The 12,969-nt window shown below is 42.1% G+C and overlaps 1 long non-coding RNA gene across 1 annotated transcript; it reads right to left on the reverse strand.

Moving 5' to 3' along the window:
* Positions 1–237: 237 nt before the first annotated feature.
* On the reverse strand, positions 238–11,473 carry LOC137220635 (uncharacterized). The gene is made up of 4 exons (XR_010941722.1): positions 11,341–11,473; positions 3,946–4,173; positions 1,982–2,130; positions 238–467 (listed from the first exon to the last, which is right to left on the reverse strand). It is a non-coding gene; the product is annotated as an uncharacterized lncRNA (long non-coding RNA).
* Positions 11,474–12,969: the final 1,496 nt, after the last annotated feature.

The raw sequence follows: 12,969 nt of genomic DNA on the forward strand, positions 1-12,969 counted from the left end.
CAAAAGAGGGACAGTGAAACCCCTGCTAATAATGTACATTTTAAATTTTTCTTTACTTAAATGACATTAGCTAGCAAATAAAAAACCACCATGACAAGTCAAGAGAGAGAATACAGAAAGGAAAAAGCTTTTTATTTTAGTGATTTCAGGGGCACTTTTTTTCTTGCTTTTTGAACAAAAGCTCGTGCATTTTTGTTTTGCACCGGGCCCCATAAATTATGTAGCCAGCCCTGACAGCCCCTATTCTCAAATGCTACAACAGTAGTTTTATGTGCAATTAGGGTAGTGGGGAGGGGTGAGGTAGAGCTTGAAGCGCCATGGTGTTATTTTAGGAAGGGTGGAGTTGACCATGATTTTGTGAAGGAATGCACTTCAGAAAATAAGCACACAGATGAAAGAGCCTGGATACTCAGGCTTTCATTATACACTGTCTCAGCATTCTCGAAACCAAATGAATGACAGATACCCTGTTTTAAAGAAAGAGAGAAGGGGGGAAGGGAGAGACATGGACAGACAAGTCAGATAGCTTCCTTTTTCACTAAATATAACATATCACACACACACAAAAGACTTATAAATGAAAATAAGGATAATAATAGGCTCTATATCATCGATAATGTTATGAAAGACATATGAAAGATAACTTTTTTGTTCATTCAGAAATCATTATAGGGACTTCCCTGGTGGCAAGTGGTTAAGAATCCGCTTGCCAACGCAGAGGTCACGGGTTCAAGCCTTGGTCCGGGAAGATCCCACATGCCGCGGAGCAACTAAGCTGGTGGGCCACAACTACTGAGCTTGTGCTCTAGAGCCCGCGAGCCACAACTACTGAAGCCCGCGTGCCTAGTGTCCGTGCTCCGCAACAAGAGAAGCCACCGCAATGAGAAGCCCGCGCACCGCAACGAAGAGTAGCCCCCGCTGGCCGCAAGTAGAGAAAGCCCACGTGCAGCAAGGAAGACCCAACGCAGCCATAAATAAATACATAAATATTAAAAAAAATCAGTATAAACTTCAGTCTGATAGATATTTACGAAGACTTTATTTTGATAAACTGATCAATAAAATAAACTCAATTGTCATGCCTCAGGCTTTTAGATTTTTTTTTTGCGGTACGCGGGCCTCTCACTGCTGTGGCCTCTCCCGTTGTGGAGCACAGGCTCCAGACACGCAGGCTCAGCGGCCATGGCTCACGGGCCCAGCCGCTCCGCGGCATGTGGGATCTTCCTGGACCGGGGCACGAACCTGTGACCCCTGCATTGGCAGGCGGACTCTCAACCACTGCGCCACCAGGGAAGCCCCTAGATATTTTTCACATAAATATTTTATGGCAATTCAAGTAAGCCAACAAATACCAGACATAATATCAGTAACAGAAATAACAGTCCTGCTCTCCTTTGACAGATTTTAAAAGTTTGTTGTCTTTAAAAGTTACTCGAAAAAGAATATCAAATATTTTGGATTAGTGACTTAGAAGTTTTTTTTTTTTTCTTTTTTCCTTTTGGAAATTCTAAATACATCCTTGCATGGAAAACTTGTCTTCTCGATAGAGAAAACTAAAAGAAATGGTGATTTTCTCCGAGTTTCTCTGATGATCTGCCGCTTTTAATCTCCTATCAATTAAGATAGCCAAGTGATGATACAGAAAGTAATCAAGATGTGTCTAATCTTTACAACCTAAGTCATGTTGAATCTACGCCATCTGTCTGGGAGAAAGAAATACAAAGGCACGCAACCGCACATTTCTAAGGGAGTCACAATGAAATTCCCCAAGGACTAGACAACATCTGGACTATACTTAACTCATCATGGTTTATCTTATCTCCCATAAGAGTTTAGCAAAAAATACGTGCCCACTTTTCATGTACCATTGACCAGCAAATTAATTTATTGATTGTTTATCTCCATGCCCTGCTATACAAGGGGAAATCTTACATGGTATTAAAGCATTTATTGAGCACTTACTTTATTCTGTGCAATTTACCTGGGTTATCCATATCATTTCATCCTCCCATACACTAATGCAGAATCTAAAGCAAAGTTCCTTTGTTTCCAGATGAAACAATCAGAATAATAAAGAGGCTCAGTAGCACGTCATCCTCAGAGTGGCTGAAGCTGCTGAGGGTGTTTAACCTGAAAAAGAAAATACAGCAGAAGCTTTCATATACAAGGGTGGTCTCGCAGACATGGGTGGGGGCTGCTCTATGAGGACACAGAAGCCAGAACTTGATCAGTCGGTTAGAGGGTTTGGCTCATGACACGAGTGAAGCTTGTTCGACACTAGAACAGGTTGTCTTGGTAGCACTGGATGGAGATTCCAAGCTGCTGGATCACCCCCTGGTCAAGGATATGGTCGGAGAGAATCCTGCTTTGGGTAAAAGATTTTGATAAATGACGTCTCCCGTCCCTTCCATGATTGTCTTTTCTCCTGCATCTAGTCCTGATAGCTAGTGGATGAGTGACCACAGCGTTGTTCCCAGGCGTGGGAGGTCCTGGGACTACGCCAATAAGAGGCTCATTATTGGCCCACTGGTTGGTAAAGGGAACATGTGTAGTTCAGATTAGAAGAAGTCAATCCAGATGTCTGGAGGCAGGAAGGTGCCCATTCAGAGGTCCTAGAAGGAGGAGCTGAAACAGAAGACCTAGAGAATGAGGTTTGCCTTAGGTAAACTGAGGTTCAAGTGGTCCAAAGGGGAGGACAGTGAGTTCTGGAGTGAACCCTGTGAATTATCCCATCTATTTTTAAATCCCATGGTCAACTGTAGAGCTTAAGAGTTAAGGCTAGATCTTCTCACAGTCTGACTTCCCTCTTTCCTCTGTGCCTTTGCAGTCTCTTTTACTATCTCCTTCTCCTCCAGCCATCCTTTGAGATGTTTCTCTGAGCCTCACACACATCATAATCACCAGGGGGACTGATTAATAATGCCAGGGTCACAGAGGTGGGGCCTGAGAATCTCAGTTCTTAGCCAGCTCCCTAGCTGAATCCTTTGCTCCTTAATTATCCACTACCTTAAATACTAACACTCTCTGAAATACTGCCCTGATAATCTCTTCCTACTTCTTTTATGCTCTTGTTAGCTCATCACCTGGCATGTAGTGGATAGATAAAATATTTGTGAAATGAATGAATAATAATGTCAACCAACGCTATAGCTTCAGCTATAGCCAAACAAGGCAAAAGGTATAGCCTCATGTCATTACCTACAATATGGGGTTGGATGCCAAGCAGGGGAACAGAAGATTCTGGTGTGGTTTCGTTCAGCCTCTAAAAATGCTCATCAAGCTTCCCCAGTTTGGAGAGAAGAAGACTGAGCGGGTAGGTCCAGGGGAAAGATAAGGGAAAGGTAGCAGGAGCGAAGGCCCTACCTTACCGATCTAGAATGTAGCAGTGAGCAAAGGATATGTCAAGCTTTTCCATTTTCCAGGGCTCATCACTGAACTGTGGGGCTGAGTCCTGCAGGAACCTTCATGAACATAGGCTACATCCCTGACTCGATGGAGTGAACCTTGGCATAGACATTTAATATAAACTTAGGAGAGCAGAGCCTAGGTGTTGGGTGTTAGATGATTTCATAGTTTAATCTTTGTATTCTTCATCACTTAGATGTTTTGTAATGAATGAAGGCCCTTAAAAAATAAAACAATAAAGTCACAGACACTTAAAGAAAAAGAAAGAAGCCCCTAAGAAACCCAATCTCGAGAAAGCCCGTTTTGGGCTTTTCTCGGGGATCCTCTTAGGGAAGAGATTTCAGCTTGCCAATCAAAAACTAGCTCTCCCATGGACTAATTAAAGTGATTCATCACCCTGTGAGCTTTCTTCCCTGTCAGACTAAACAGAGAGTACACTATCACTTACCTAATCCAATACATTTCAGAGACTTGAGAAATTCGGAGTCAGAACTGGTTAACGAGGAAAATGGTTGAAAAAGGGTCCCAAGAAGTACTTACACAGATTTGTTTCAAGGACAAGCACATCTGGGAAGTGAGTTGGATGTTTCATACTGTCCTTCCGGTGTTTCTGCTTCTTCCTTAACCCCAGAGTTGGAGTGACAAATCCTCCTAGCAATTTCATTGCCAAAGTCAGAATTCCTTATGGGAGCGTCGTTCCCATCTCTTCCCTTCCATTGGAGCCACAGGTTGTCTTGGCTGTATGGGTTCCTCACATCACTTTTCTGCCTGGGAAGCAGTAATATTTCAGGCGTCAGAAGCATTGCAAGGACCTGCGTTTGAATCTAGCTACAGGAGGCTTAGATGACAAAATGATTTACATATGAGAAAATGCTAATGTGACTATTTGAAACTAAATCCTATTAATAAATAATATAACCATAACATTCTAGGTGGTAAGATTTATAGTCTTTACATTTTTCTTTATTTTCCAAAACTTGCAAAATGGACACATATTATTTATATACCCAGAAAAAAAATATATGTATAACTTAAAACTAAATAAGGGATTCTGAGGGGATTTTAAAAACATTTAGGGACTTCTCTGGTGGTCCAGTGGTTAAGACTTCGTGCTTCCAGTGCAGGGGCCATGGGTTCGATCCCTGGTCAGGGAATTAAGATCCCACATGCCATGCGGCACAGCAGAAAAAAAAAAAAGATAATAATAATAATAATAAAATAAAAACATTTATATCTCCTGGCCTCTCCCTATTCCCACCACAACAAAAAGATTGAATTAATTTCTTCTTTAAAAGTTATTCCTTAAATTAGGCTAACTGGCTAAGAAGGAAACTTAGAACAAATAGAAGGAAATAACTTCTTCATGCAGTTGTGGTCGCCTAGAGGCATTTGATGTCACAGAAGCTCAAATGGTCAAATGCAGTTGTTAGATGACCTGAAAGGCCAGTGGAAGGAAGGCATTTCCAGGGTGTGATGGCTGCAGGAAGGGCAGGGGTCTGGAGGAAGGCAGGCAAGGGTTACCCTGATCATCAGCTGTTAAGAGGAGATGAGGTGTCCAGTTTTAGGGTGAAGAAGAGTTTCAACTTCACTGGTAACAGGAACGCTCTCCTGACCTTGGTTTGAATATTCAGATCAAGATCCTGCTGATACATCGCTCGTTAAAACTGAAGCTACTTTCGTTTTAATGCCACCTTTGACCTCTGGTCTGCCCAGAGGACGGGTCATGTGGGGTTATTGTTATTTGTGGATGCACTTGGGCAGTGATTGAGTTGAAGGCCCTGTGCCAGGAAGTGGCAACACAAAAGGAAATCAGAAGGGAAGACCTCAGAGTCTACCAAGGAAAATAGAGACGTAAACAAAATAATTATAGAGCAGCCCATTAATGCTGTGATACAAGTGAGGATAAAGCAACGTAGGAACCTGGAAGTAATTCATTTTGCTGAGCTGGGGGTCAGGGCTCGTGTGGTCCCAAACTCTCCTAAAGTAAGAATCATCCTGAAACACTTCCTGGAAAAACAGATTCTTTGATTCCAACCCAGACCTGCAGAATGAGAAGGTCCAGGGAGAAGCCCAGGAATCTGATTACAAAGCAACCAAAGGATTGTTACCCGAGGGCCATTTGGGAAACTTGGGTGAGTAGGAGCCGGTCAGGTGAAACGGGGAATGGAGTTCACCCGCGATAAAGAAGAGCTTTTCAAACTTCTGTGTGCATAGGAATCACCCAGGGCTGTGTTGAAATGCAGATTTTGATTCAGTAGTTCTGAGCTGGGGCCATGATTTCATTTCTAACCAGCTCCCGGTTACGGTGAAGCGGCTGGTCAGCTGACCACACAGGACCTCTCATTCTCTTGGTAAGAAAGAACAAACAATCTGCACACAAGATCCTTTGTGATCCAACCTCTCTGGTCTAATGTTTCCCTTACCATCCTGTACTCTGTTCTCACAGACTCACCTGTGTTTTGTCTACAAATGTTTGCATGTAACTTCTCTTCCACTCACCCTCTTTCTCTTTGTTCAAAAAACTTCTGACTCCAGAGATAGGATCCTAAGTATTCTTTAGGTCCCCGCTAACCAGCATTTCCTTCAGGAAACATGGCCTGATGCCCCCAAATCTGGGATAGGCCCCCCCCTTGAGGGTTCAGACAGCACCTTTTTACTCTGAATTGGTAACTGCATGTTTGCTTTTCTAAATGACTCAATCATAAGATCTGTTTCTCTATTCCCAGGACATATGGCCTGGCTGTGTGAAACTGCTTCATAAATAAGTGTTCATGAATTGAATCAAATTAACTCAGCAGTCCACATCCAACAGATTGAAAAGCATCTGCAAGGGCACTTGAAAGCTGTGCACATGTTTTGGAGACCCAGGTAATCGTTTAGTGTGAGTGGTACCCAGAAATCAAAGGGGAAAGTAACTGTAAAAATACAGCAGGTTGTAAGGGTCCTCGCAGGCCATGAAGCCGGCCCTGTAGGTGGAAGCGAGTATTGGAACTGAGGACCTAGGTTTAACCTTTTCTGAGTCTTAGGACATTTGAGAATCTGATGAGAGCTATGGAGCCTACCCCTGAAAAATCCCCATGCAAACAAAAAGATTTATAAACACATTTTTACCATTGATTTCAGGGAGTTTAGAAGCCTAAGGACCCCAGGTTAAGAATTTTGACGTTGAAGGAGACCCTGTAGGAAAGTACAACTTGGCACAAGAGGGTGGATTAAAGCAGGCCCATGGGCCATTTTAAAAATAAAGGTACTGGAACCCAACCATGCCCGTTCATTTATGAACTATCTATGGCTGCTTTCTGGAGCTCCAAAGACAGAGTTGAATAGTTTCAGCAGAGATCATAGAGCCTGGACAACCCCAAATGGTCCTAGCTAGCTCTTTACAGAAAATGCTTGCTGACCCCTGGATTAGCATGTAGGAGCAGGACCAGGGAGGGGGCTCTGTGCATGTTGGGGTCCAGTAGATTTTCTACACATATATTTCACTGTTGGTCCCTTTAAAAAAAGCTGGATTGCAGAACTGAAGAACTGGGATCCAGCCTTTCTCCACTATTTCTGCCAAGAGGTGGGTGGCAGCTGCCAGACACGGCGGGTGAGCCTCCTCTGGCGCCTTAGGTCAATTACTCAGCAGCTTAGGGCCTCAGTTTCCTCTTTCCTAGTGTAGAATAACAGGCGCTCTTTGCCCAGAGGACTTGTGACGCTTAAATGATAGAATGCAGGCCTGGCAGTTAGCTAGTTCTCATGAAATGTTAGTTATGAACAACACGGATGTCTGAAAGAAGTCTCATACTGTGGACTTTACTCGGCCCAGGTCTCCTTACAAAGGACTCCATCTATAACGTAATTCAGCCCACAGCACACTGCCTGGTGCTGTGTTTGGTTCCGAATCAAAGCTTATCTAATGACTGGATGGATGAATGATGAGTGGTGAGAGCTTTTTGTAAACTTCAGAGGATGGTAATGTCTTTTAATGAATTATATGAGAATCCCATATAATTTCATACCTTTAAAAATACAATGCTTAGAATGTAGGGGTAACCAGAACGTAAGAAATTCTGAACTAGATTCTACTGAGGTGAGAAACAAATTATGCAAAGGATAATTAACTCCCAAATCTTAAATAAAGAGGAAAAACCTCACTGAAGAGGTGAGGCAGGTATGGCTGGCTGACAAGGACATTCACCGTTTCTAGTTACCCAACCTCCTGCCCTTTCCGTTCCTCCTTCCCCACTTGTCAGCCATAATTCACTTCATTCCCATCAGAAATATTTAAAGAACCCTTTGTAACAACACTGCAGTTGTAGATCAGGATACAATTTATCTCTTAAATACTTCATAACGGCCTTTTGTTTTCTGCCTGCTTTTAATCTCTCAGCATAGATGTTGAAACAATTTATGAGATGTGCTTGCATTTCCTCTTATTTTGTTGTTTCTCTTAGATCCTTTATCCAAGGTCCCCAATCACTTTAACATATTAACTCTTCTTAGAGGATTTTTTTTTCTGTTTGAAACTTTTTTGAGTCATTTCATATTAATTTCTCTGTTTTTTTAAATTGTGGTGAGAACAGATAACATGAGATCTAGTCTCTTAACAAATTGTTGTGTCCATGTAGTATTGTTAACTGCATGCACATCTCGTTCATTCGATCTCTAGAACTTCATCCTGCGTGACAGAAACTTGGTACCTGGTGAACAGCAACTCCCCACGCCCCCCATCCCCTCATTAGAGCATTTTAATTTTAATGACATTAAACATCAAAAGAATAAATGGGATTATTTTAGGACAAGAGGTAGAGGAAAGAGAAAGAAGGTATAAGGGGAGAACTGATCTATTTTCTAAAAGATTCACTCCCTGCCCATCTGGGTACACTGCATTTAATTGGGAAGCATGGGAAGCCTTGGAAGTTTGCAGGAAAATAGAGTCTACCAGAATCACAATGGCAAGAAAGGCCCCAAATTGCCGAACTCAGGCTGAGATTTGGACAATTACAGAAAGAGGAAAGTCCTGCGGGAACCCAACAGACTGAGTTTCAGTCTGCGAGTCCAGTGTCTCTGGGGCTCCCACTGCGCCAGAGTGGTTTTCATGGGAAACCTTCCGTATCTCTTTCCTCCATGAAGAAAAGGTATAGGTTAGTCTGGCTATTTCCTAGTGAGAGTAAAGAGTAGTCTTATCACCATGTTTCCAACACTTCGCACTGTTTGGAGCTGTCATCTTTGCTTTACCACTGGAAAAAAAGGAAGGGAGGGAGGGAGGGGAGGAAGGAAGGAGGGAGTGAAGGAAGGAAGAAAGGGAAAGAAAGAAAGAAAGAAAGAAAGAGGAAGGAAAGAAGGAAAGAAAGGGAGAAAACAGAAAACTGAAATTTTGATCTTCAGTAAACAAGTGTGATTTTTTTCACCTTCAAAAAAGATTTATGAGGCTAAATTAGTACATCTCTATAAAGTGCTTTGATATTTTGAGAAAATGATCCATGAGTGGGCTTAATCTGGCCTAAAATGGAATTATTTAAAATAAAGCCACACGGTTTGGGACTAATACCTTTTGCTTCTCTTTGGAAACCTGGGTTTTAGAAAGTATGAGTTAACCACCAATGACTGAGTAGGGTCGCTCTGGAGAATATTTACTTTTCTCTTAAGATTTACTTTAAACAGTTTAGGAAACAGAAGAGCAGTAAAGAGTCTAGACCGGGGTATGAATGTAGTGGATAAAAGTGTATTCCTTCCACCAATGTTTGTTTTTTGGAAGTTATATCATCAGCTGAAAACCTGTGAAGCTGACGTGATTTGAGTTAGGTTAAGAAATTTAAAGAAAGAAAAAAACAGAAAAAAAAATTGAGGAATTGCATGGAGCCCATGGTTCAAAGTCTTGGACATGACAGAAGAATAAGTTGTTAAAAAAAAAAAAAAAAGTACGTATAATGCCATATGGTTACTGATTTTTAAATTTTACTTACCAAGAAAGAAATTATATTGATGAATTTCAAAAAAGGACTTTATGTTTTCTCATTTGTTTCTTCATTAAAAAAAATGGAGATACATGATCTTTCTTTCCCTTCCCTCTTCCTTTTTCCATTTCTGCCCTCATTCCTCCCTACATGGACCTCTTTTGAACTGTGGATGAAGGGAATGATCTTACTGCCAGTTGAACCACAATGACGCTAACAGTCGGTAGGAGGGAAAATCAGGCCTCCTAGAATGAATTTTGCCTGTCACCTCCGCATAGATTTGTGTTCTGTTGAGCTTTACGACTAATGTGGGGTGTGGTGCTGAAACATGCAGCAGCACTGACAGAGATAACTCTTGATACCTTGGTACATTGGTGGTGTCCACACGTGGAATTGCCCAGGACAGGAAGACGCCATGATGAAATTAAATTCATTGTGTTCAAATGAGACAACTAAAGGAAAAGGAGATAGATGTTCTTCCTTGTACAGCATAGAATGCTGCTGCCTTGTTGAACCATTCACGTTTCTTATTATAGGATATTTTGATATCTGTTCTGAGAGTTGTATGTATACAGGAGACGCCTGTATGGTGGTGGCCTCTTGGCCGTGTGAAGTGATTTGATGCTTAGCTGTGGCGTTTCACAGATGTTCCCTCCCCTGTCTTTTGTCTGATGGCAGTGTTTGTGGTCTTTGTAGTACAGGTTACACATGGAAGGCTCTTTCTCTTATATTTTGTTAAGTAGGTAGACACTCATTTGTTCCGATTTATGAATGAGTTTTTCCTGGAGAGCTGGTAAGTTTTGCTTGGCATATGACTATTTTTTTTCCATCATTATTCTTTTAGGGACTTTTTCTTATGTGTTTGCTCATTTCCTGCAGCTGGGCATGATTTGTCAATTATTTCAACAAGCCTGTCCCCTTCTTCCCATTAGTCAAGAAGAACAGGAGAGAGGGGAAGTGGTCAGTCTTCTCTCCCAACAGAATCCATTTCTCTTTCATTTTTTCCACTACATTTCCCCTCTCACTCTTCTGTGTTGAGTCTCTGGAGCAGACCCAGATTATCTGAAGGAATGGCCATTTCATTCATTCATCAATTTCTTCAATAAGCACCTGCTAGTTCTATCATAACTTCAAGACCTGTTCTGAAAGCCTGAGTTAATGCTACAAGACAGACACCTATGAAATGAACATTGGAAGGAAAAGGGGAGAGATGGGTTGAAGTGTGCAAAGAGGAAGAAATCAAGGAAACAGAGGTAGGAGAGAACTATGGAATTGAAGAGGAAATTAATGGAATGAACAAAGTGGACAAGAAAATGAAAAGGTTCAAATGTGCTTTTTCAAAACAAGAACAAGGGAGTTCCCTGGCAGTCCAGTGGTTCAAACCCTGGTTGGGGAACTAAGACCCCGCAAGCCACAATGTGAGGCCAAAAAAAACCCAAACCCAAACAAACAAACAAAACCAAAAAATAGATTAATTCAGAAGCGACTATGTGCAAATGATTCTGCCAGGACCCTGACAGTGCAGACCAATTAGTCTTATTCTCTTATCTCCAAGAATTTACAGTTAAGAGCAGAAATCAGACTTTAAAATATGAGAATACTTAATTAGCTATACTTGTGTCCTGAGATACACATGAAGGGAACTTTAAAAAAGTAGGTATATTGTACTTATTAAAGAACTTCAGTTGAATGGAATAACAAAATCTAAAAGGTTTAAAATTTGTACCGTGTTGCTTAGAAATTCCTTTTCTGCCTTGTAGCCCAGGCTGGGGGCTTTGCGACACCCAGGACAATGGGAGACAATCCTTGGCTGTGCTCCATCCTCTCCAACCAGAAGTCAGGATGCTCGCTGCCAGATAGCTGGGAGGGAGAAAGGACGTATTTTCTCCTCCCTTCCAAAGCTGTTAATGCTCTGTTCGCCAATAAACTATTACAACAATTGATCTCTGTGTGAATTGGATACTCGTTACATCTTGCTGAGCAACGCACCTACCCCAGCAGATTTCCTTTACAAACGACCTCTTCTCTCCCCTAATGGACACTCATCCCCGAACCAATTGTTGGTCCAGGTCACTGGCTCACAGCCTCCAGACACACACCCAGTCGTTGGAGCAGGAAAGCGAGAGGGATGTTACTCCATGAAAGACGGCAGTGTGCTTTGTCACATGGCAAACGCTCACACATCCCCGAAATGCTGAAGGAAGTCAGAGAAAGGAAGTTTGCCAGCAGGATGCTTGTGATATTATTGGCAGGGATGTTCTCACTACCTGCCACTTGTGTTTGTGTCTCTGATGATGTTTACTGCAACTTGAAAAAGAATAGCTACTAAATTAGGATATGATGAACTTCTCAGCTGGAGAGAGAAGTGGATCCAACAGAGAAACAATGTTTGGGACTTGTGATACTGTGTTCTCTTTGAAGTTACATTTAGATGTTAGGATAAGCAAGGGAAAAAAGCACTTCCAGAAGACAGAAAGAGCCTGGCTGCGTCCAGTCCATGTAAGAAAAATGCAAATGTTTGACGTGAGCTTTACAGTTGTTTTGTCTAAAAAAATTAAGGGCTCTAGGCTTTTGTTCACCTCCCCATCACATCTTTTTATCCCTTTAGTTTGGTAGGTTTTTTTCTCAAGATTCTGCTTTATTTCAGCAAGTGTTTAGTGGTTCTGGGTGATAGAATTACTATAAAACTCTGAGATTTTGATCACTTTTGAAGACCAAGGGCTTTTGGGGGTTGTCACTGAAAGGAGTTTGAAAGCTCTGAAAATCTCTTCTCTCTGCCTTCAAGGGATAAAATCGCACCACAAATACAATTGTTTGTAGACTTGTCAAGAGCCTCTAGCATAACAATTCAACACAGTTTAGGCCTGGGCTGGAAGGAAGAGATGAATGCTTTCCTCAGAGGAAAGTGACTGGGGGTCTAGACGGAGGAACCTCTGGGCAAAACCCTGCTCCCTGGAAGGATAATTAGCGTGTAGAATGGTGAGCAGAAACTGTGCTCAAAGTTCTCTGTAATTACCCCAGCAGGAATGTTCTCAGGACTAAATTGAAGGGGCTGTGGGACCACTGAATGATCCATGTTTGGCCTTTTATCCTAAGGAGAATCTCACCAAGGCAAAAATCCCTTTTCTTTATAACTTTGCCTACCGGGAGAGTAATATCCAAAAGCAGTGTTTCATTTGTTAATCCACATTTTAGATCTCTCTACACTCATACCCACACACACCACGTATAAGTGATACTGAATGTAATGATATTGAATATGTTTAAGAAAACACAGTGCATAGAAAGGTTGTTTAAAGATGTTAAAAGTATGTGTAGTATCACTCCAATGATATTTGGGGGTGAGAGACGTTTTCAAAAACAAGATACTGGGGCTTCCCTGGTGGCGCAGTGGTTGAGAGTCCGCCTGCCGATGCAGGGGACACGGGTTTGTGCCCCGGTCCGGGAGGATCCCACATGCCGCGGAGCGGCTGGGCCCGTGAGCCATGGCCGCTGAGCCTGCGCGTCCAGAGCCTGTGCTCCGCAACGGGAGAGGCCACAACAGGGAGAGGCCCGCGTACCGCAAAAAAAAAAAAAAAAAAACAAAAAGAAACAAGATACTAATGATAATAAAAGGCATTTT

Source organism: Pseudorca crassidens, chromosome 3 (genome assembly GCF_039906515.1).
Source record: "Pseudorca crassidens isolate mPseCra1 chromosome 3, mPseCra1.hap1, whole genome shotgun sequence".
Classification (NCBI taxonomy): domain Eukaryota; kingdom Metazoa; phylum Chordata; class Mammalia; order Artiodactyla; family Delphinidae; genus Pseudorca; species Pseudorca crassidens.